Source organism: Panthera onca, chromosome A1 (assembly GCF_046562875.1).
Source record: "Panthera onca isolate mPanOnc1 chromosome A1, mPanOnc1 haplotype 2, whole genome shotgun sequence".
NCBI lineage: Eukaryota > Metazoa > Chordata > Mammalia > Carnivora > Felidae > Panthera > Panthera onca.
This window is the reverse complement of record NC_138339.1, coordinates 101,292,817-101,316,392: the sequence shown is the minus strand read 5'-3', so window position 1 is coordinate 101,316,392 and position 23,576 is coordinate 101,292,817. Positions and strand designations below refer to the sequence as shown.

The 23,576-nt window shown below is 41.5% G+C and overlaps 1 pseudogene across 1 annotated transcript in view; it reads right to left on the bottom strand.

The window, feature by feature from the left end:
• Positions 1-7,109: 7,109 nt before the first annotated feature.
• Positions 7,110-23,576, bottom strand: part of LOC132681269 (small ribosomal subunit protein eS27-like) — a 36,376-nt pseudogene continuing 19,909 nt past the window's right edge. The window contains exon 3 of the transcript XR_013556451.2: positions 7,110-7,692. The product of XR_013556451.2 is annotated as a small ribosomal subunit protein eS27-like (transcript). The remainder of the gene's footprint in view (positions 7,693-23,576) is intronic.

The window sequence follows — 23,576 nt, the reverse complement described above, 5'->3', positions numbered from 1 at the left end:
GCCTGTTTCAGATTCGGTGTCTCCCTCTCTCTGACCCTCCCCCGTTCATGCTCTGTCTCTGTCTCAAACATAAATAAACGCTAAAAAAATTTTTTTAAACAGGAACTCCGTTCCTCCCACCCAAACCCCAGCCCCTGGCAACCATGATTCCACTTTCTCTATGAATTTGAGTATTCTGGCTGTCTCACAAAATAGAAAAATACAGTGTTTGTCCTTTGTGACTGGCTTATTTCACTTACAGTATCTTCAAAGTTCATCCATGTTGTAGCATGTATCAAAATGTCATTCATTTTTAAGGCTGAATAATACTCTTTTCTATATATACACATTTTGCTTATCCATTCATCTGCCAACGGACATTGGGTTATTTTTCTCCTTTTCTGTTCCTTTTCAAATCTCCATGCACCTAGCTCTTTGTAACACCATGCATGCAGTGGCCATTCAATAAAGGTTTGTCATTTTCCTACACCCTTTTCACCCCAGAAATCCTCAAAGGAACCCCATTGTCCTAAGAAAACACACACATTAGTGAAGTCACAGCAACAGTCTTCCCACACCCTTCTAGATTTGTAACCTCACCTTGCTCACGATTTTGAGACTTTCTTTTTTTTTTTAAGATTTTTTTAAGTTTATTTATTTATTTTAGTGGGGGAGGGGCAGAGAGAGAGGGAGATAGAGAATCCCAAGCAGATATTCTGTCACCACAGAGCCCAACGATGAGCTTGAACCCATGAACTGCAAGATCATGACCTGAACTGAAATTAAAAGTCGGATGCTTAACCGACTGAGCCACCCAGGCACCCCAACGTTGAGACTTTCAGATTCACACTCTGCACATTATCTTCAATTTTAAAGAGTTTTTTTTTAAAAAAGTAAGAGTTAAGACTCCACCAGAATTGTGAATATTTCCCCCTGATGCGTGCGTGCACGTGCACGCACACACACACACACACACACACACACACACATTTTATATCCCTTTCCTGCCTTCTTACCTGTCTTAAAGCCTTAGAGGCCCCAGATGATCTTGAAATGTTTCTCTGGCTGTCCAGGTCCTTCCACTTCAGCATTCTCTAGTGGTTTAATATTCCTTCCATGAAAAAGACCTCTCTGACCTCAGCCGTAGCAATCTCTTACTCAACACATCCCCAAAGGCAAGGGAATTAAAAGCAAAAGTGAATTACTGGGACCTTATGAAGATAAAAAGCTTCTGCACAGCAAAGGAAACAACCAACAAAACTAAAAGGCAACCAACGGAATGGGAAAAGATATGTGCAAATGACCTATCGGACAAAGGGCTAGTATCCAAAATCTATAAAGAGCTCACCAAACTCCACACCCGAAAAACAAATAACCCAGTGAAGAAATGGGCAGAAAACATGAATAGACACTTCTCCAGAGAAGACATCCGGATGGCCAACAGGCACATGAAAAGATGTTCAACGTCTCTCCTTATCAGGGAAATACAAATCAAAACCACACTCAGATATCACCTCACACCAGTCAGAGTGGCCAAAATGAACAAATCAGGAGACTATAGATGCTGGAGAGGATGTGGAGAAACGGGAACCCTCTTGCACTGTTGGTGGGAATGCAAATTGGTGCAGCTGCTCTGGAAAGCAGTGTGGAGGTTCCTCAGAAAATTAAAAATAGACCTACCCCATGACCCAGCAATAGCACTGCTAGGAATTTACCCCAAGGATACAGGAGTACTGATGCCTAGGGGCACTTGTACCCCAATGTTTATAGCAGCACTCTCAACAATAGCCAAATTATGGAAAGAGCCTAAATGTCCATCAACTGATGAATGGATAAAGAAATTGTGGTTTATATACACAATGGAGTACTACGTGGCAATGAGAAAGAATGAAATATGGCCTTTTGTAGCAACGTGGATGGAACTGGAGAGTGTGATGCTAAGTGAAGTAAGCCATACAGAGAAAGACAGATACCATACGGTTTCACTCTTATGTGGATCCTGAGAAACTTAACAGAAACCCATGGGGGAGGGGAAGAAAAAAAAAAAAGAGGTTAGAGTGGGAGAGAGCTAAAGCATAAGAGACTGTTAAAAACTGAGAACAAACTGATGGGGGGTGGGAGGGAGGGGAGGGTGGGTGGTGGGTATTGAGGAGGGCACCTTTTGGGATGAGCACTGGGTGTTATATGGAAACCAATTTGACAATAAATTTCATATATTAAAAAAAAATATTCCTTCCATGAGGGTTGGTTCATACATGCCACTGAGCTAATGTCAAGGTCACAACTGGTGAAGTGGGTACCATATGATGGCTGCGGAAACAGCCATGGATAGTTGCCTCTAGTTGTTATAGAGGCCACGAAGGCAGAGTGGAGCCCTCCATATTCATGTCGCAGTTCCAGAAGCCTCTCCCAACAAAGGACTCCATGGGCCAGACTCTTTGCACCCCCTAAATCTGCTTCTTTGGAGCCAGTTACGTAGTCTGAAAATAAGTTCAAGGCAAGGTGTTACTGGCTGAGAGTAGTTAGTACCTCTCCTAAGGGTAGGTACATTTTAACAAAAAACATTTGATAAAATGTCATAATCCAGTTTCAAATGGGGGTCTTCACGCAGTGTAGTTGGAAGTTAGAGTCCTTTGTGAAGAAGGTATTTTAGTGGCCTTCTGGGTCTTATTAAGCAGTCTTATGCTTGCACAACAGCTCCTTAAACAAGCATTTCATGTCCTGAGCAAGATTCAGAAATCCTCAAGAATTCAGAATGTCAGCAAAGGTCTAAATCTGTGTTTTATAACAGCAAAATTATTTATACTGACTTAGGAATTTTCATTACCGCAGCTAACCTGGACTAGCCCTCCTGCCCCAACACACACCAGCACAGAGACTTATTTAGCTCTGATCTCAGTGGCTTGAGGCGGCACGTTTAAATTTTGTATCCCAAAATGAAAACTTCAGAAGATATTTTTATCAGGAATTTAACTGCAAAATACACACATCTCCATTCCAGAGAGGACTCCTCCTTTGGGGGGTTACCTTCAATACAACACTCTCAAGAGAACATGTTCATAGCATCACCTGGGTGGCTCAATGGATTAAGTGGCTGACTTCAGCTGAGGTCATAATCTCGCGGTTCGCGAGTCCAAACCCTGTGACCAGCTCTGTGCTGACAGCTCAGAGCCTGAAGCCTGCTTTGGTTTCTGTCTCCCTCTCAAAAATAAATAAACATTTAAAAAAAGAGAATATGTTTGTAGCTCTGTAATCTTCTCATGTTTACTTACATTGTTTAATAAGTTAATTTCTTGGAAATAGACATGTTATTTTTAATTCTAACATAAGAATTAAAAAATAGTATTACCATATCTAGAAAGAATGCATTTATTATTATTTTTTATTTGTAGGTCACCCAGGGGCTCTCTGTGAAGAGAAATCTCTCTGCTTGGGAAGAATGGGGCTCTTTAAAGTGATTTTAGGGATGCAGCATTGAAAATAAAAAGGATCCTTTATAAAACCATGAGAAAGCCTTGTCACTTATTACAATTTTTTGTGTGTTTAAAATACATAGTGACCAACCGTAGCTATCGCACACACGTGCATGCACACACACACATGCACGTGCACACACATACACTCTATTGCTTGGTGTCCAGGCTTAATCCAAGACTGAACTATCATCCCTCTGCTTTACATATGCAAACACACCAAAAGATCTCAATATCCACCCTCAGGGGCAACCCTTCACCTGACACCACAGTCTGGCACCAATGTGGCGGTGGGGGGTTAGTTGCCGTGGAATACAAACATAGTCCCCTGTGCAGAAGGTGGTCTTAAAAGTTTCCACTAGAGGAACATGTGAGCAAATTGTCTTTACTAGAAAGCTCTGATTGGCTAACTTTCTAGAGCAGAAAAAACTGAGAAAGGATCTGAACCCAAAATCTACAGAAGAGTAAAGAAAAATAATGACCACTGGTAATAAAAGACATGCAAATTGGAAAAAGGTGAAATGCCATTTTCCTCGGTCAAATTAGCAAAGAACATGAACATGATGGGTGTAATGGTAAGAACTCAATCATACACTTCCTGTGTAAAGTGTAGTGACACAAAACTTCTAGCAAACAATTTGGCAGTTGTATCTTCAGTGCCCATTCTCTCTGTTATCATTCATTCTAGGGCTCCATCCTAAGAAAACAACCAGAAATATAAACAAAGATTTATGTACAAGATTGTTTGTTGTACTGATTTTTTTAAGGGAAAAAAATTGGGAACATGCTAAATGCTCAAGAGTTCAACGTTTTACTATATATCCTTAAAATGGAATCATTTGCAATCATTAAAAATTAGGTCTGTGACTGGAAGTCCTAATCAGAGCAATCAGGCAAGAAAAAGAAATGAAAGGCATCCAAATTGATAAGTATATGTGCTGCCGAAGCGAGCACGTCCAAATTGATAAGGAAGAAGTAAAACTTTCACTCTTTGCAGATAACATGATACTATATATAGAACCCCCTAAAGACTACCAAAAAAACCCCAAAACTACTAGAACTAATACATGAATTCAGGAAAGTTGCAGGATACAAAATTAATATACAGAAATCCATTACATTTGTACACACTAATAATGAAGCAGCAGAAAGAGAAATTAAGGAAACAATCCCATTTACAATTATACTAAAAATTGGGGCACCTGGGTGGCTCAGTCAGTTAAGCATCTGACTCTTGATTTTGGCCCAGGTCATGATCTTAAGGTCGTAAGATAGAGCCCCATGTGGGGCTCCTCACTGAGCGTGGAGCCTGCTTAAGATTCCCTCCCTCTGCCCCTCCCCTGCTTGCACTCTTTCTCTCTTAAAAATAAAAATTAAATAGGGGCGCCTGGGTGGCGCAGTCGGTTAAGCGTCCGACTTCAGCCAGGTCACGATCTCGCGGTCCGTGAGTTCGAGCCCCGCGTCAGGCTCTGGGCTGATGGCTCGGAGCCTGGAGCCTGTTTCCGATTCTGTGTCTCCCTCTCTCTCTGCCCCTCCCCCGTTCATGCTCTGTCTCTCTCTGTCCCAAAAATAAAATAAAAAACGTTGAAAAAAAAAATTAAAAAAAAAAAAATAAAAATTAAATAAATAAAAGTAATTTTTTAAATTTACAATTGCATCAAAAATAACAAAATACCAAACAAACAAACAAACAAACTACCTAGGAATAAACTTAACTAAGGAAGTGAAAGACCTAAAATCCAAAAACTATAAAACATTGATTAAAGAAATTGAAGATGACACAAACAAATAGAAAGATAGTCCATGTTTGGGGCGCCTGGGTGGCTCAGTCGGTTAAGCATCTGACTTCGGCTCAGGTCATGATCTCGCGGTCCGTGAGTTCGAGCCCCGCGTCGGGCTCTGTGCTGACAGCTCAGAGCCTGGAGCCTGTTTCAGATTCTGTGTCTCCCTCTCTCTGACCCTCCCCCGTTCATGCTCTGTCTCTCTCTGTCTCAAAAAAAAAAAATAAACGTTAAAAAAAGAAATTTAAAAAAGAAAGATAGTCCATGTTCATGAGTTGGAAGAATTAAATGTCCATACTACCCAAAGCCATTTAATGCAATCCCTATCAAAACACCAACATTTTTCACAGAAACTAGATCAAGTAATACTAAAATTTATTTTTTTTAATTTTTTTTTTGACGTTTATTTATTTTTGAGACAGAGAAAGACAGAGCATGAACAGGGGAGGAGCAGAGAGAGAGGGAGACACAGAATTTGAAACAGGCTCCAGGCTCTGAGCCATCAGCCCAGAGCCCGACGCGGGGCTTGAACTCACAGACTGTGAGATCATGACCTGAGCCGAAGTCGGACGCTTAACCGACCAAGCCACCCAGGCGCCCCAATACTAAAATTTATATGGAACCACCGAAGACCCTGAATAGCCAAAACAATCTTGAGAAAGAAGTACAAAGCTGTAGTAATCAAAACAGTATGGTGCTGGCAACAAAATAGACACCTAGATCAATAGAGAACCCAGAAATAAAGCCATGCTTATATAATTAATTAATCTAAGACAAAAGAGGCTAGGATATACAACAGGAGAAAGCCATTCTCTTCAACATTTGGTTCTGGGAAAAGTGAACAGAAACTAGACCACTTTCTTACACAGAAATAAACTCAAAATGGATTAAAGACCACCAAATGTGAAACCTGAAGCCATAAAACTCCCAGAAGGAAACACGGGTGGTAATTTCTTTGACATCAGCTGGAGAAAGATTTTTCTAGATGTCTCCACAGGCAAAGGAAACAAAAGCAAAATTAAACTACTGGGACTACACAAAAATAAAAAGCTTTTGCACAGTGAAGGAAACCATTAATAAAACAAAAAGGCAACCTACTGAATGGGAGAAGACATTTCCAAATGATATATCCAATAAGGGGTTAATATCCAAAATAAATAAAGAACTTATACAAGTGGATATCAGAAAAACACACAATTAAAAAATGGGCAGAGGACCTGAATAGACATTTTCCCAAAGAAGACATACAGATGGCCAACAGACACATGAAAAGATACTTAACATCTCTCATCATTAGGAAAATTCAAATTAAAACCACAATGAGATATCACCTTACAACCTTTCAGAATGGCTAGAATCCAAATGACAAGAAACAACAAATGAGGATGATGAGGATGTGGAGGAAAAGGAACCCTCGTGTACAATTGGTGGGAATGCAATTTGGTGCAGCCGCTGTGGAAAACAGTATGAAAGTTCTTCAAAACATTAAAAATAGAAATACTATATTATCCAGTAATTCCACTACCAGGTATTTACTCAAAGAAAATGAAAACGCTAATTCAAAAAGACATATACACCCCATTTTCATTGCAGCATTATTTACAATAGCCAAGATATGGAAGCAACCCAACAGATGAGTGGATAAAAGAGATGTGGTATATATGTACAGTGGAATAATACTCAACCATAAAAAAGAATGAAATCCTGCCATGTGTAACAAGATGGAAGGACCTCGAGCATATAACGCTAAGTGAAATAAGTCAGTCAGAGAAAGATAAATACCATATGATTTCACTTATACGTGGATTTTAAGAAACAAAACACAGATTCAAAAATAGAATAAACTTTGGTTGCCAGAGGGGAGGTGGATGGGAGAATGAGTGAAAGAGATAAAAGGGATTAAGAGCACATACTTTTCTTTTTCTAATCCAAAATGTGTTTAATGGGGGGGGGGGGGGTGGTTGCCAGGCTGTCTTGGTCTGTGAAGCACGTGACCCTTGATCTTGGGGTTGTGAGTTCTAGCCCCACCTTCAGGGTAGAGATTTTACTTAAAAATAAAACTTAAATGTTTTTATTGGGATGGTTTCCCATCATCTTGATTCTGGGGGGTTATTAGTGTGCTACTTCCGTCTGAAGGAGCATCCTTCTATAAGTCTTGCTTTTCCTCCTGTAGGCTGGCAATGGAAAGTGGAGCAGCCAACACGCAAAACTACAGTTTGTGCATGGGCTAAAGACAATCGCGATTTTATGAGCATTTCACATCCATGAAGTAGGAATTGGGGCTACGCACCAGGCACTTCTTCTTCCGCTTCCTCTCCTCCTCTCCTGGGGAGGGGTGGAGGAGGTCCTTGGAGAGAGGCATGTTTTCGTGGGGAAGATGTCCCTTCATGAAAGGCAGAATACACTTATCTTGATGAGCATTGACTAATGTATAGGATTGTTGAAGTGCACACCTGAAACTAATATAACACTGTTTGTTAATTACACTTCAATAAAAACATTAGGTCTGCAAACAATCTTAATAACTTGAAAAGGTCTTAAGACTAATGGTAAAGGAAAAGTTCAGATAGAAAATTACACATAATATCTTACCAATTTTTAAATATGCTATACATGTAAATAGTGTGGCTGGAAGGAAATACAATAAAAGGTCAGTTGGTTATTTCTGAGAGGTGGGATTATGGTGATTTTTATTTTGGTATTTATATTTTACTTTTCTATCTTTTCCTCATTTTTCACAATGAGCAATCTCCAAATTGCTGAGCTGTGACCTGAGGAGCATAATTAGTGTAAAAGAAAGACTATAGTCTAAACAGTTTATATCATCTGACGGGTGACTATTGGAACAGACACTAAGAATTTAAAACATTTTTTTTTATTTTTTTTAACGTTTATTTATTTTTGAGACAGAGAGAGACAGAGCATGAATGGGGGAGGGTCAGAGAGAGGGAGACACAGAATTTGAAACAGGCTCCGGGCTCTGAGCTGTCAGCACAGGGGTCCGATGCGGGGCTCGAACTCACGGACTGCGAGATCGTGACCTGAGCCGAAGTCGGCGCTCAACCGACTGAGCCACCCAGGCGCCCCAAAACATTTTTTAATGCTTATTTATCTTTGAGAGACAGAGAGAGACAGAGCATGAGTGGGGGAGGGGGAGAGAGAGAGGGAGACACAGAATTCAAAGCAGGTTCCAGGCTCTGAGCTGTCAGCACAGAGCCCGATGTGGGGCTCGAACACACGAACCGTGAGATCATGACCTGAGCCAAAGTCGGACACCTAAACAAATGAGTCACCCAGGCACCCCCAGACACTAAGAATTTTAAATAAACATGATAAATATCTTAAGGAGAAAAGGGAAATTATTAGTAAGATCAAGCAAGAAAGAAAAATAATTTTCGAAAAACCCTAGTGGAAATATTAAGTATGAAGAATGCAATAGATGAAATAAAGAACAAAGAGATGGAATAAATAGCAGAATGGAGACAGCTGAAGTATGGATTGGGTTTGAAGATCAGTGTGAGGAAGTCTCCCAAAAGCAGCTGGAAAGGACACAATTCTAGCTCGAGGCGCTTTGTAATTTTAGCAGGAGAGAGACAGACCATAAGAAATAAACAAAATGAATACATGAATTAATGAATGACTTCTCTAGTATGCTAGAAGTTAATAGATGTTGTGGGGAAAACAGTGAACAAAGACTGGAATAATGATACAGTTGGGTATTTAGGGAAGGAGAATTCCAAGCAGAAGGAACGATTAGGGCAAAAGCCCTGAGGCAGGAACATACCTGGTCATATTTAAGGAGTAGCAAGTAGGCCAGAGCAATCTAGTGGAGTGAGCAAGGTGGGTAGTGGACCAAAATCATAAAATAGGAAATGAGGTCAAAGGGGTATGGGATGGGAGGAGGAGATCATGTAGGTAGGCATTATAAAGACTTGGGTTTTTACTCTAAATGAAACAAGGAGCTGTTGACAGAGCAGTCACCTGCTAGAATTCATCCTTAAATCCTATAAAGGATTCATCCGGTTGCTCTGTTAAGAATATCCTGTATCAGGGGGTACCTGGGTGGCTCTGTCAGTTAAGCGTCCCACATCGGGCTCTGTGCTGACTTCAGCTCAGGTCATGATCTCGCGGTTTGTGAGTTCCAGTCCCATATCAGGCTCTTTGCTGACAGCTCGGAGCCTGGAGCCTGCTTCGGATTCTGTGTGGCCCCCTCTCTCTCTGCCCCTCCCCTACTCTCTCTCTCCCAAGAGTAAATAAACATAAAAAAAAAAGAATACCCCGTATCAGGGTGCCTGGGCTGAGTGTCCAACTCTTGATTTTGGCTCAGGTCATGATCTCAGGGATTGTGGGATCAAGCCCCGCTTCTGGCTTCACACTGAGCATGGAGCATACTTGGGATTCCCTCCCTCTCTCCCTCTCTCTCTTTTCCTCTGGTCCTCTCTCTCTCAAAAAAAAAAAAAAAAAAGAAGAAGAAGAAGAAGAAGAAAGAAAGAAAGAAAGAAAGAGAGAAAAAGGAAAAGAAAAAGAAAATCCTGTATCAAGCAAGGGAAGAAAGCCATTGCAGCAATGCGGGTGAGACCCAATGGCAGCAGAGCATAAACCAGGTGGGTAGCAGCAGAGAGGTGGTGAGAAGTATCTCGATTCTGGATGTATTCTGAAGATGGCGCCTACATGACTTCCTGACATATTGATTACAACCTGTATTCAGATGTTAAGGATAATCACCCATTTGGTCCTTTTGCGACATTTTTTATATCGCTCCATCTTAACTTTTTTTTTTAATTCTTTTACCTTCTGTCATCACCTAAATGTTGGCGTTCTCCAAGACTGTGTCTACAACTCTACTCCATTCTATATTCTATGCCTTGGTGAGACCATCTACCCTCATAGCATTATCTGTTGCTATCATCAAGTCATTTGAAAATTCCTATCCCCTTCCTAGTCTTCTCATGTTCTGCCGGGTCTTGCTTCTAGCTGTCTGCTGGACATGTCTACCTGAACTGTGGGCTGGGAACTCAAATGTTCTTTTCTGACTCTGGAACCCCCTACTTCTATGTATGCCCAATAACTTCTTTGTTAAGCATCTTGCCATTCTGCCAGCAAGAACGGGTCAAGACATCCAGTTACCATGGACTCCTTCCTCACTTTTTTTTTAACATTTATTTATTTTTGAGAGAGAGAGAGAGCACGCATGTGAGTGGAGGAGGGACAGAGAGAGAGAGGGACACACAGAATCCAAAGCAGGCTCCAGGCTCTGAGCTGTCAGCACAGATATGGGGGCTCAAACTCATGAACCATGAGATCATGACCTGAGCCAAAGTCCGATGCTTAACCACCAAATGAGCCACCCAGGCGCCCCTCCTTCGTCACTTCTTAATGTCCGCTTTGCTACCAAGTCCTTTCAGTTTTACCTGCTACAAGGCCTGGCTCAAATGCCACATCCTCAGTGGAACTGGACTCGATTTCAATATTTTAAAGTAGCTTCTCCTTGCACTTTTATAGTTTTAGGCTTTACATTTAGGTCAGTGATCCATGTGGCATAACTGTATGTCGCATGTATGTGGCATGCGATTAGAGGCTTATTTCTATTTTGTTTTGTTTTGTTTACGTATGTATCTCCAATTGTCCCAGCACTGTTTGTTGACAGGATATGTACTGAATTTCTTTAGAATATCTGGTGAGAAAGTATAATGGTACAACTACTTTGAAAAACAATTTGGCAGAATCTTTAAATGGAATATTACTTGGCAATCAAAAAGAACAACATCTTGCCATTTGCAACAACGTGGATGGAACTATAGGGTATTATGCTAAGTGAAATAAGCCAGTCAGAGAAAGACAAATATCCTATGATTTCACTCATTTGTGGAATTTAAGAAACACAACAGATGAACACAGGGGAAGGGAAGGAAAAACAAAATAAGATAAAAACAGAGAGGAGGCAAACCATAAGAGACTCTTAAATACAGAGAACAAACTGAGGGTTGCTCGAGAGGAGGTGAGTGGGGGGAGGGGGCTAAATGGGGGATGGGCATTAAGAAGGGCACTTGTTGGGATGCACACTGGGTGTTATATGTAAGTGACGAATCACTGGGTTCTACCCCTGAAACCAGTACAACACAGTATGTTAACTAACTTGAATTTAAATAAGTAATTTTTTTAAGTCAAAGGTACACCTGCTACATGACCCAATGATTCCACTTCTAGCTATGTACCCAAGAGAAACAAAAGTATACAGCTATTTAAAGACTTGTATATGAATGTTCCCAGCAGCTTTATCAGCAATAGCCCAAAACCGAATGCCCATCTCCAGGTAAATGAAAAAACAAACTGTGGCACATCTATACAGTGGAATACTACTCATCAATAAAAAGGAATGAACTAACGATACATGCAACAACATGGATGCATTTCCAAATCATTACGACAAACAAAGGCAGCCAGACAAAAATGAATTACATTCTGTATGACTCCATGTATACGAAACTCTAAAAAAAAATGCAAACAAATCTAGAGTGACATAAAGCATATCAGCGGCTGCCTAGAGATGGTGGGGGGAATGGAAGCAGGGATTACACAGGGACACAAGGAAAATCTGGGAGTAATGAATATGTTCACTGTCTTGACTGTGGTGATAATTTCACTGATGTATACATGTCAAAATGTGCCAAATTGTACCTTTTAAATTCATCTCTTCTGAATCTTTTTTTTTTTTTTTAATTTTTATTTATGTAGGGGCACTTGGGTGGCTCAGTTGGTTAAGCATCTGACTCTTAATTTTGGCTCAGGTCATGATCTCACAGTTCATGGGTTCAAGCCCCATATCGGGCTCTGCACTGACAGCGTGGAGCCTGCTTGGGATACTGTCTCTCTCCTCTCTCTGCCCCTCTTGCTCTCTCTCTCTTGCTCTCTCTCTCTCTCTCTCTCAAAATAAATAAACTTACAAAAAATAAAATAAATGTTTATTTTTGAGAGCACGCGAGCATGCATGCACAAGTGAGCAAGGAGGGGCAGAGAGAGAAGGAAAAAGAGAGAATCCCAAGCAGAAAGAGAGGAAGAGACAATGCCAAGCAGGCTCCACACTGTCAGTGTAGAGCCTGATGCAGGGCTCGAACCCATGCACCGTGAGATCATGACCTGAGCCGAAATCAAGAGTCAGATGCATAACTGACTAAGCCACCCAGGTGCCCCTCTTCTGCATGTTCCGTTGCATCCATAGTGTTCTGACTTGGGTGAGATATAGGTGACCTCTTTTAGAAGATATGTAGTAGCCATTTTTGTATCCATATACAGTGTTTAACACATTTCCGGCCATGCTGTGTTTCGCAAGGCTTTGCTGATATGAAACAAATACAGATAAATCAATGGCTCTGCTGTAAAAAACTGTAATTAGCTAGATGGGGATAATGACTATTGTAAGGAAGTTAATTTTTCTTGGATACATTTATGAGTTTAATGCAATGTTAATAAAAATTATCACGGCTTTTTAAAACTTCATTCAGACTATACCAAAGAATAAATGAGTGAGAATGGTCAAGGAAGCTTTGGCAAACAAGAGTGGCAATGAAGCTTGTCTTAACAGATATTACTAAGTAGCTGCAATAATCAAAATAATGGGGATCTCACATCAGAGTAAAGCAACGGTGCAAACTGTTATGTCCACAAACAAGCCCTAAACTGTGAACACAGTCTTAGTATATGACGCACATGTGGTACCACAGGTTAGAGAGGAAAGGAAGGAGTTATTCAGTAAATGGTATAGGATAGCCTGATTAACTTCTCTTGAGTGAAAAAAAAAAAAAATTAGGTATTTTGCCCATATACCAAAGTAAATTATAGGTAAATTAAACTGGGGGTTATTTAGAAGTAGGTACAGGAGGACGCCTGGGTGGCTCAGTCAATTAAGCATCTGACTCTTGATTTCAGCTCAGGTCATTATCTCACCAGTTCCTGAGATCAAGCCCCCAGTTGGGCTCTGTGCTGACAGTGGGTAGCCAGCTTGGGATTCTCCCTCTCTCTCTCTCTCTCTCTCAAAAATAAACTTAAAAGAAAAATAGGCAATAAACATTTGAAAACTGTTTCATCTTGTTTATAATTTAACGGCTAGTAATTAAAGAAATTCAAATTAGGCAGATATTATTTTTCCACCAAATGGGCAAAAAAGTTACGTAAGGCTGGCCAGGAATGAGGAAATAGGCACTCCCAAGGTTTGCTGATGGGACTGAAGGGCAATTGGCAGGATGTAGAACCAGCCTCGGAGTGTCTATACTGTTGTTTGCTCCGTGATTCCACTTCTAAGGATCCATTCTAAAGAAATAATCATTTATATTCAAGGTGCTTTATCCAAACAATCCCCCCACAGGAATGTGAGCTCTGTGGAGGCAGGAATTGTATCATCTTTGTTTACAGCTATATCCCAATGATAAAGCAGAGCCAGGCACAGAGAAAGCACCCCCAAAATATTGTTGAATGGATATTTTCACTTTCTAAAGTTTTTATTATGAAGTATTTTAGGTAAATGAAAAAGGTATATATTTTTTAAACGCATTAGTGATTTATTTTGGCAGGTGGGAGGAGAGGAGCAGAGAGAGGGAGAGAGAGAATCCCAAGCAGGCTCCAGCTGTCAGCACAGACTCCGACTCAGGGCTTCATCTCATGAACCATGAAATCATGCCCTGAGTTGAAATTAAGAGTCAGATTCTTGGGGCACCTGGGTGGCTCAGTTGGTTGAGCATCCGACATCAGCTTGGGTCATGATCTCATGGTTTGTGAGTTCGAGTCCTGCATCAAGCTCTGTGCTGACAGCTCGGAGCCTGCAGCCTGCTTCAGATTCTGTCTCCCTCTCTCTCTGCTCCTCCCCCCACCCCACTGTCTCTGTCTGCTTCAAAAATAAATAAACATTAAAAAAAAAATTTTAAAACAGAGTCAGATTCTTAACCGACTGAGCCACCCAGGTGCCCCCAAAATGTATATTTTTTGAAAATACAAAACACCCAAGTATCCACTGCTTGATTTAGAAAAGAAAACATTACCATTATGGCTGAAGTCCCCTGTTGCATGTATTAAAGTAGGAAAAGGACAAAAATACAAAGCAAATTCACCATAACCTTCTGATCAGGCCAAAAATTCTACACAAAATGTTCCTTTTTCTCTCGTTTTTTAAATAAAAAATTACAGTGAAACACACATAAACATAAAATTTACCATCCTAACCAATTTCAAGAGTACAGTTCAGGGGCATGCAGAACATTCACATTGTTGCGTCAAGGTTATCACCATCCACCCACAGAACTCTTTTTGTCTTGCAAAACTGAGACTCTGCATCCGTTTAACAGTACTTCCCATTCCTCCCTCCCCCAGCCCCTGGTAACCACTTGTTCTACTCCCTCTGTATATTTTATTACCCCAGGTACCTCATATAAGTAGAATTATACAATATTTGTCCTTTTGTGTCTAGCTTTTTTCACTTAGCCTATCCTCAAGATTCACCCATGTTGTAGGATATATCAGAATGTCTTTCCTTTTTCAGGCTGAGCAATATTCCATCGCGTGTATGTACCACATTTTGTTTATCAATTCATCTGTGGATGGACACTTGGGGGTGCTTCCACACTTTGGCTACTGTGAATAATGCTGCCTTGAATGTAGGTATACAGATATATCTTTGAGTCTCTGAATTCTTTTGGGAATATACTCTGAGGTCGAATTGCTAGATTAAATGGTAATTCTGATTTTGGTTTTTTAAGGAACTGCCATACTGTGTTCCATAATGGCTATACCATTTTATAATCTCACCGACAGTGCACAAGGGTTCCAATTTCTCCACATGCTCACCAACACTTGTTATTTTAATAGTAGTCATCCTAACAGGTATGAGGTGGGAATTCATCCCTTGTGTCTCCTGCACAATGCCTATCAGTGTGGACAAGCACGTGCTTGAAAGAAAAACTATACTCAGGAAGTTTTCAGGTAACAGAACTACAACCTCATGAGGTCTTTCCAGGGAAGTCAAAAAAGGGCTTGTAACACACCCACACCCACCCACACGCACCCACTCACACACCATTAAACAGAACCTCTTTCTTGTTATCTGGAAGACTTCTTCAGCAAGCATGGTGGCCATTACCACTAGGGACAATATTCTTCCCAAGCAAGGCTGAAGTGTGGGGAATAAAACTCCCCCAGCCCTTAGCAGGACTTGAAAGGACACAGGCAGGGACTTAACAGGACCACGAAACTTTTGGGAATAACGTATACGTTCACTATCTTGATTATGGTAATGGTTATATATCAAACTGTACATTTTAAATATGTGATTATATTGGATGTCCACTATTCCTCAATAAAGCTGTTTTTTTTTTTTAATTCCCCCAGTCCCTAACAAAATTTAGAATTGCTCAAAATGAATTTTATCAAAAAATAATGAAAGGTTGGGGTGCCTGGGTGGCCCAGTTGGTTAAGTGTCTGACTTGATTTCGGTTTAAGCCATGATCTCATGGTTCATGAGTTCGAGCCCCATTTTGTGCTCTGTGCTGACAGCTGGAGCCTTCTTTGGCTTCTCTCTTGCCCCCTCTCTTTACCCCTTCCCCACTCACAAGTATGCATGTGTGCACTCTCTCTCAAAATAAATAAATAAACATTAAAAGAAAACAATGAAAAGCAAAGCACAAAACTGAGAAGAAGAGCAAGCTAGGAAATAATTGGGCAGATTTACAAACTGCATTTTCCTTACGTTTGATACCTTGAGCCTGAATAAACACAGCTCCTCAGTGCGGGTTGGTCCATGCCTCCCTTTCTGACCCTGATTATGAGGTATTCAGACATGTAAATTGTGGGTTACCAGTGCTGCCTAGTTTGGTTGAGATTTCACAAGCTGCCTCAGTCTGCTTCCCAATTCCTTTTTCTGGAACAGCCAATACTTCCTGCCCCCCACAACAGGTTGGCACTTTTGCTTTATTTTTTCCTGGATTCTGTGCCCCAGATGAGGAAAGTGTTGCCTTTTGGGATTCAAAGATTCCTTCTCTGCTCCAGGAAAACCGCATTAACCTTGCTAGTAAACTCTTACTCACCTCAGAAGTTGTTCCAAAATTCCTACCCTCACCCCTGAGCCACTGTTGTCTGTCCTGTTCAGTTCGTCTGAAACTCACCCATTCGTGGTCTATTAAATTGACTTATGGCAGGGCCACCTACTGCTCCTAATATCTGAGCCTAATGTCATGAAGGGTCAGGAGAAGTGGTGACCATCATGCAGAATCTAAGGTACCTAATGGTTTCAATAAAATACCAGCCACATAAGGTACAAACATTTTGTGAAAAAAGATAATTTTAAAGACACGTTGCCAACTACTATGTAGCAAATTACCACAAAATTCATTAGCTTGAAACAACCTTTTATTATACTCATGACATGTGCAAGTCAGAAATTCATACAGGGGTTCATAGGTCTCTACTACAATATCCAGGGACTCAGTCGGAAAATTTGAAAGCTGGGGTGACCGAGGGCTGGGGACAGGAATCATTTGGAAGCGCGTTTATTTAACATTTCTAGCAGCTGATGCTAGCTGTCAGCTGGGATTGGCAGTTAGAACACCACCATATGACCTTTCCAAGTGGCCTGAACATCCTCACAGCTGACCAGTCTCCAAGAGAACCAATGGAGACTTTATTGCCTTCTGTAATCTAGCCTAGGAAGCTATATAAGTAGTCACAAGTCCCCCAGATTCAAGGAGAACTGTATTGCTTTGTTAGGGCTTCCATAAGAAAGCATCACAGACTGGAACTCGAACAACAGAAATGTATTGTCTCACAGTTCTGGAAACTAGATGTCCACAAGGTATCAGCAGGGTTGGTTCCCTCTCCAGGTTGTGAGAGAAAGATCTCTTCTAGGCCTCCCTCCTTGGCTTGTACATGGGCATCTTCTCTCTGTGTCTCTTCACATCACTGTCCCTCTTTGTGTGCCCGTGTGCCCAAATTTCCTCCTTTTTATGACACTAGTCATACTGGATTAGGACCCACCCTAATGACTTTAACTTGATGACCTCCATCTCCAAATAAGACCACATTCTGAGGTGCTGAGGATTAGGACCTCAACATAGGAATTTTGAGGGAAACACAATTTAATTTGTAAGAGGAATATAGACCCCAACTCTCAATGGGCAGAGTGCCAAAGTCACCCCCTAAAAAGTGTGCGTGGGAGATATTATTACTACCATCTTTGGAAAATACAGTCTAACACATCATGATACATAATGCTTAATGATGAGAATCTATGAGAGTTTATGTTATTCGTTTCATGTAAGTCAGCTCACAACATAATAAAACAATGATTTGGGGGAGAGCGATTTTCATGTGTTTCATATTTTTATGACAGTCAGAGAGCTCAAATGCCAAGTGTTTGGTTCCAAACAAGACACCTGGAAAATCTGTGGCTTGACTTTTCCAAGGCAATGAAGGCATGTGCTTCAAAAACTAGTGCTTCCCAACAGAATTTCTGGCAAATTATTATTTCTGGCTCAAGGATTTGCTCCACTTTAAGCTCCTTTACTGATGTGCTTATTTGTAGTAGACACTCAGTATTAGTGCCTATAGTTCACCCTTGACCAATCTTGTCTTCACTCAGAGGAATTCATGCCTATCCATTTTATTTTCCAGTAATTTTAAAGTAAATTTAAACATGTATTTTTATCAAGTTTTAGGAAACACATATTAATAAGTGCCTACTATAACTGTAAATCTTATCACGCCTCATTTGTTGCCACTATTGTTACTACGTGAATTGACTTACAGTGCAAAAAATCAGGTGGGGCTTCTGCCAAACCCAGACTGGCAGTGATAACACTTACTGGCCCAATGCACATCAGCAAATGTTCTGCAACAAGTATTGAATAAAGATTGCACAAAAACCAGTCTCGAAAATCTAAACATTCCTTTTGAAAGTGGGGAAGACACCCAGTTACTCCACAATCCACTGGGCTAGTCTCCAAATTGCTTTTCCAGAACTACCCACTCTTGCCACTTCACTCTTCCTAGCCTCTTTTCTCCTGGTCAGCCTCTCCCTCCCTGCCCACCTGGGCAGCACACATCACAGGGCCCACTCAGACCTACTGAATTAGTCCAAGTTCCCCAGGTAATTCTGGTCATCAGCTAGGTCTGCCAACCACAGATCCGTGTGATCAGATTCAACTTCCTTAAGCTTAGCCTAAAAAGCTGTCACCTCTGCTCAAGCCACTGTCACATCCTCTGCCACTCCCCATCTCATGATTTACCCCCTAACAATACTCAGTAGGTTGCTTCCCCCCAGCCCCCACCTCAGACCCTGCCTAGGTTGAAACCCTCCACCCACCTTGACAGCCAAACAATCTATTTCCCCTCCAAAATCCAGCTCCAGTGTCTGCTTCCATGAAGGCTTCTCTGACCATGAAGCCAACCCTCATCCAGTGTTAATCCTTCTCTGCATTTCCGCTGCACCGAGTATACAAACAGCAATCAGCACAGTGTAGAAATATACTTGCTTGCCTTTCTCCCCTGTGAAAGTATGATCCACTTGAAGGCAGGTTCGATGTCATTTCCATCTTAGAATTCCCAGCATCTAACCCGGGGCTGAATTGAATCAGAATAAACTGGTTTTATGGGAGTACACAAAGAAGTCCTTTGTCAAGCAGGTCAAGTCTCCTTTGTACAAACTCCTTGATGTTACTGTGTTCAGTTAGGCTGCTGTGTGTGTGCTACTCTGCCTGGCTCTGACATGATCAATTCTTTCAGTATTTAACACAGTACACACAGGCTCTTTTCCTTGGCAAGAAGCAAGTCCCTATAAAGACGTTTAAGGGCACTAGCATTTAAGGAAAGACTCCCAAACCAGGGCTCTCCTGGTTTCTCCTAGCACAGACCCTTGAGTTCCATCCTCTCCCCTCATATTTCATGATCTTATTTCACATCCCAGACAACAGGGATCAATGTTTGCTTTACGTTGCCTGCCTCCTGCTAGCTCTTCTTTGCTTAGAATTTTGACCAAGATTGCAGCTGCAGCCTGTTAGTGACACTCCCAACTTGATGCCATCAATTTCCAGCCAACAAAAACTTCACAGATTATATAAAAACTCAGTCACACCAAGAATTTTGGCATTGCTCATCTAGAAACTGGGGATTTGGTATTGCCCAACATTCAGAGGACTGAAGTCCTTGCTTCTTAGGCTGGATGGTCTCTGGGAAGATGGCAAACAGAACCCTCAGATAACAGCCAGGATAACACAGTAGTGTTTCTCTGAGTTCAGGGTCCATCCAAGTCCCAGGAGGGCTTGTTACAACACAGATTGCTGCTTGTTACAACTCAATTACTGATTCAGGGCATCTGAGGTGTGGCCTAAAAGCTGCATTTCTAAAAAGTTCTCAGGTGGTGCTCATGGTGGCTGAGGGAATACGTTTTGAGAATGTGTGGTAGAGAATGTCTGGAGAGGAGGACGAGGCCATCAATCTGACTTGTTAAATCCAGAATAGATTTACCTGCATATTAGACATAGTAGGATCACCTGAGAAGATTTAAAAACTCTGCCCAAGCTGCAGCCCATTCCAAATCAGAATCTTTGAAAATGGGACAGAAGTATCAGTATTTTTTTTAAAACTTCCCAAATGCTCCCAGGGTGCAGGCAAATTTGACAACCACTGATGTAGACCAGCAGGTCTCAGACCTGGTTGCAAATTAGAGTCGCATGGGGAGCTCGTAAAACATATTCCTGCCAGGAACTTACCCTGAACCAATTAAGTCAGAATATCTGGGTGTGAGGCCTGGGCGGGTTGCCTTCATTCCTTTAGCCCTTCCTTCCTTCCTGTCCCGTTTTCCAGATTTTCCTAAAGTTTAAGCAGTGTCGGGGATTGAATTCTGGATGTCAATGTACCCCTATTAGAAATTGTCATTTCTGTTGCAGTTGATAAATCCCTTGTCTTAAACAGAAGAAACTGAGATAATGATTTTTATTTTTTTGAAACTAGAGAAGACTGGTCTGAGTGGCAGGAGGGAGGAGAGGAGAAGGGGAACAAATTCACCTTCAGGGTGGATCCCCTAGCATCAAGGCCACACCCTCTCTAAAAATTACCTAGGGCAGCAACACCTGTACGTGCATCAACAGCATCACTTGGGAGTCTGTTAGAAATGCATTCTCAGGTCCCTACCCCAGGAATTCTGAGGGTGGGGCTTTTGAACCTGTGCCTCCAACAAGCCTACCAGGTGATTTTGAGGTAGGTTAAGGTTTGGGCACCTCTGACCAGGAAGATAGCAGTGGGTGATTAAGATCTTAAGATTCTGATGTCGATTATTTTTTTTAAGACCGAGAACTCACAAGGGCATAAGTCGGGGAGAGGGGCAGAAGGGGAGAGAGAGAATCTCAAGCAGGCTCCATGCTCAGCATGGAGCCCGACACGGGACTCGATCACACGACCCTGGGATCATGACCTGAGCAGAAATCAAGAGTTGGACGTACAACTGACTGAGCCACCCGGGTACCACTCAATCTTTTTTTTCTTTTTCTTTTTTTAAACACACCACAGTACCTCTCAAAAGACAAGAGCGACATAGCAACAGCCATGCCAGGAGCCACCTGACTCAATGCCATGTGTCTCAGTGTGAGATGGAACCATCGAACCTCCACCATGCCCCTGCTGACTGTGGGTTTCCATCCCTGACCTTTTGGTCCAGAAGGTCCAGAAAGAAACTGGAAAAAAATTAGTGTATAATAAAGGTGATAGCTTAAATCAATGAGGGAAGTATGTACACATGGTCCCTGACTTATGGGGGTGTGACATAACAATTTTTTCAACATTAGAAGAGCCTTAACATGTGGTTTTGTGTTCTTACTATGACGGTCACAGGTAATCCCCAAATTTGAATAGTCATTTGCATTTAGTAGATGACTGCCCTTCCAATTTGATTAAAGTAACTTAGAAGGCTCTTCAGGGCTCCTGTTTGCCTGCCTTCTGTTCTCCATTTCCTCACCAGATGGGGTCATATAATCTCCAGTTGTTATGCAAGCCATAGCACATGAGCCTGTGCAGCCAGGAAGATGGAGGGCAGCCCTGCTGGACTGAACCCATCAATGTTGTACCAGGAGCCACAGCCTTCCTCTCAGCCCGGAGAACAACAAAATAGGAAGCAGCTCATTTTTTAAATTAATTTATTTTTGCCCAAAACCCTTTATCAAGGGTTAGCAAGACCCTCAGGCAGTATGAGGCCTCAGAGCTTGTCTGGGATGGAAAAAAGACCACATATGAAACGAGTAGTGACACCTGTAACTAACTGACCCATTTGCTGCTGTTCTTAGCAAAGAAGAGAACCTGCTTTCATTGAGCACATACTCTCAGGATTTTACATACATAATTTTCCTTCCAATAACATTGTAAAGTTAAGTGGTATTACTCTTACAGAAATACAAACATATAGGAAAGAAATTCAGAGAATGAATGATGTTCCTGAAACCCCACAGCTAGTAAACTGAGATTGGAAGCTCTCACTGTTACCCTGCCCTGCCCACAAGGGGTGCCTGTGCTATCTGCACAACACTTAAATGTCAGTCCTGGCTTCTTTCTATCACTGCATTACACTTCTTGATGTAAATGTTGAAAATAAACACAACTTTTAGGGGTACCTGCATGGCTCAGTGGGTTAAGCATCTGACTTTTGGTTTCGGCTCAGGTCATGATTTCACGGTGAGATTGAGCCCTGTGTCAGGCTCAGAGTCTGGAGCCTGCTTGGAATTCTCTCTCCCCCTCTCTCTCTGGCCCTCCCCCATGCTCACTCTAAATAAATAAGTAAGTAAGTAACACAATTTTTAAAAAGAAACCAGTATAAATGTGTGCTGGGTAATGAGTTGTTGGGATGCTCTGTAGAAATCAAAGGCATGAGCAAAGAAGAATTTATGAAGGGAAATGTAGCTGTAATGGCATCAGAAATCACTCTTTCCTAGAACCTTCTGGGATCTGTTTTCCCCTTGTTCTCCTGCTGTCCACCTTCCTACCCCAAGAGAACTTTCATCAACTCTCCAGCAAGGCCAGGTAGGACTAACATACCCAACCTCTTCGGGCACTGTGCTCTCCACCAATGACTGTTCCACCCCCTTCTCTCACACCCCATCCTAATTCCCACCTGCGCCTGAACAATCCATTTGACACGAGAGTGCCTGCTTCCCCAGAGCCCTGCCAGTATTGAGCACCATATTCTTTTTAAAGTCTTCACCATTAAAACAGTAAAACTAAAAATCTCATTATTTTAATTGGCATGTCCTTAGTCGCTGTTGAGGTTGAACATGTATATCCAAAAAATATTTGATTTTTTTTTCCTTTGCGAATTGCCCTTTCGTTTTTTTCTAAGTTTATTTCCTTTGAGAGACAGAGTGCATGTGATTGGGGGAGGGGCAGAGAGAGGGAGAGCCTGACTCTTGGCTCAAACTCATGAACTGTGAGATCCTGACCTAAGTCGAAATCAAGAGTCAGATGCTTAACCGTCTGAGCCAACCAGGCGCCCTGCCCTTTCACCTTCTTCACCCAATTTCTTTTGGGGACTGGTTCTTATTGATATATGAGGACCTTTATTTACTAAGGACATTCATCTTTTCCCATATATAAGCAAAGACTTTGTCCCAATTTGTATTTTGACTAGTTTCTGCAGCACTGGGGTTGTATGTGGTCACATCTATGGTTTCTTCATTCAGGGTCATTTTTAGAGAGATGTTCCCCATGCTACGATTTTTAAAATATATACTCATACCTTATTATATATAATTTGTATGTCTCACTTTTTACATTAAATCCATGTGAAAATTTTTTGTTCAGGTATGGAAAAGGATTCTAGACTTAACTCTCCTTCAAACGAATAGCCAGTTTGTTCTAATGCCATGTACTGAATGATAGACATCTTCAACTTCCAGTAAGGTTATGTCCCAATTACAATTTCACCATAAGTTGAAAATATCGTAAGTCAAAAATGCACTGAACACACCTAACCTAAGGAACATCCTAGCTTACTTAGTCTAGCCTACCTTAAATGTGCTCAGAAGACTTACATTAGCTTACAGGTGGGCAAGTAATCTAACACAAGGCTTATTTTATAATAAAGTGCTGAGTATCTCATGTAATTTATTAAATACCATACTGAAAGTGAAAACTGGGATGGTGGTTAGCACCCTTGAGATCAGGTGCCTGACAGGGAGCTGCAATTCCCTGCTACTGCCTAGCAGCACAAGAGAGTGCAGTACTGGGTACCATTAGCCAGGAAAAGATCACTATTCAAAATTCAAAGTACAGTTTCTACGGAATGCTATTACTTTAGCACCTTCTAATGTTGAAAAAATTGTTA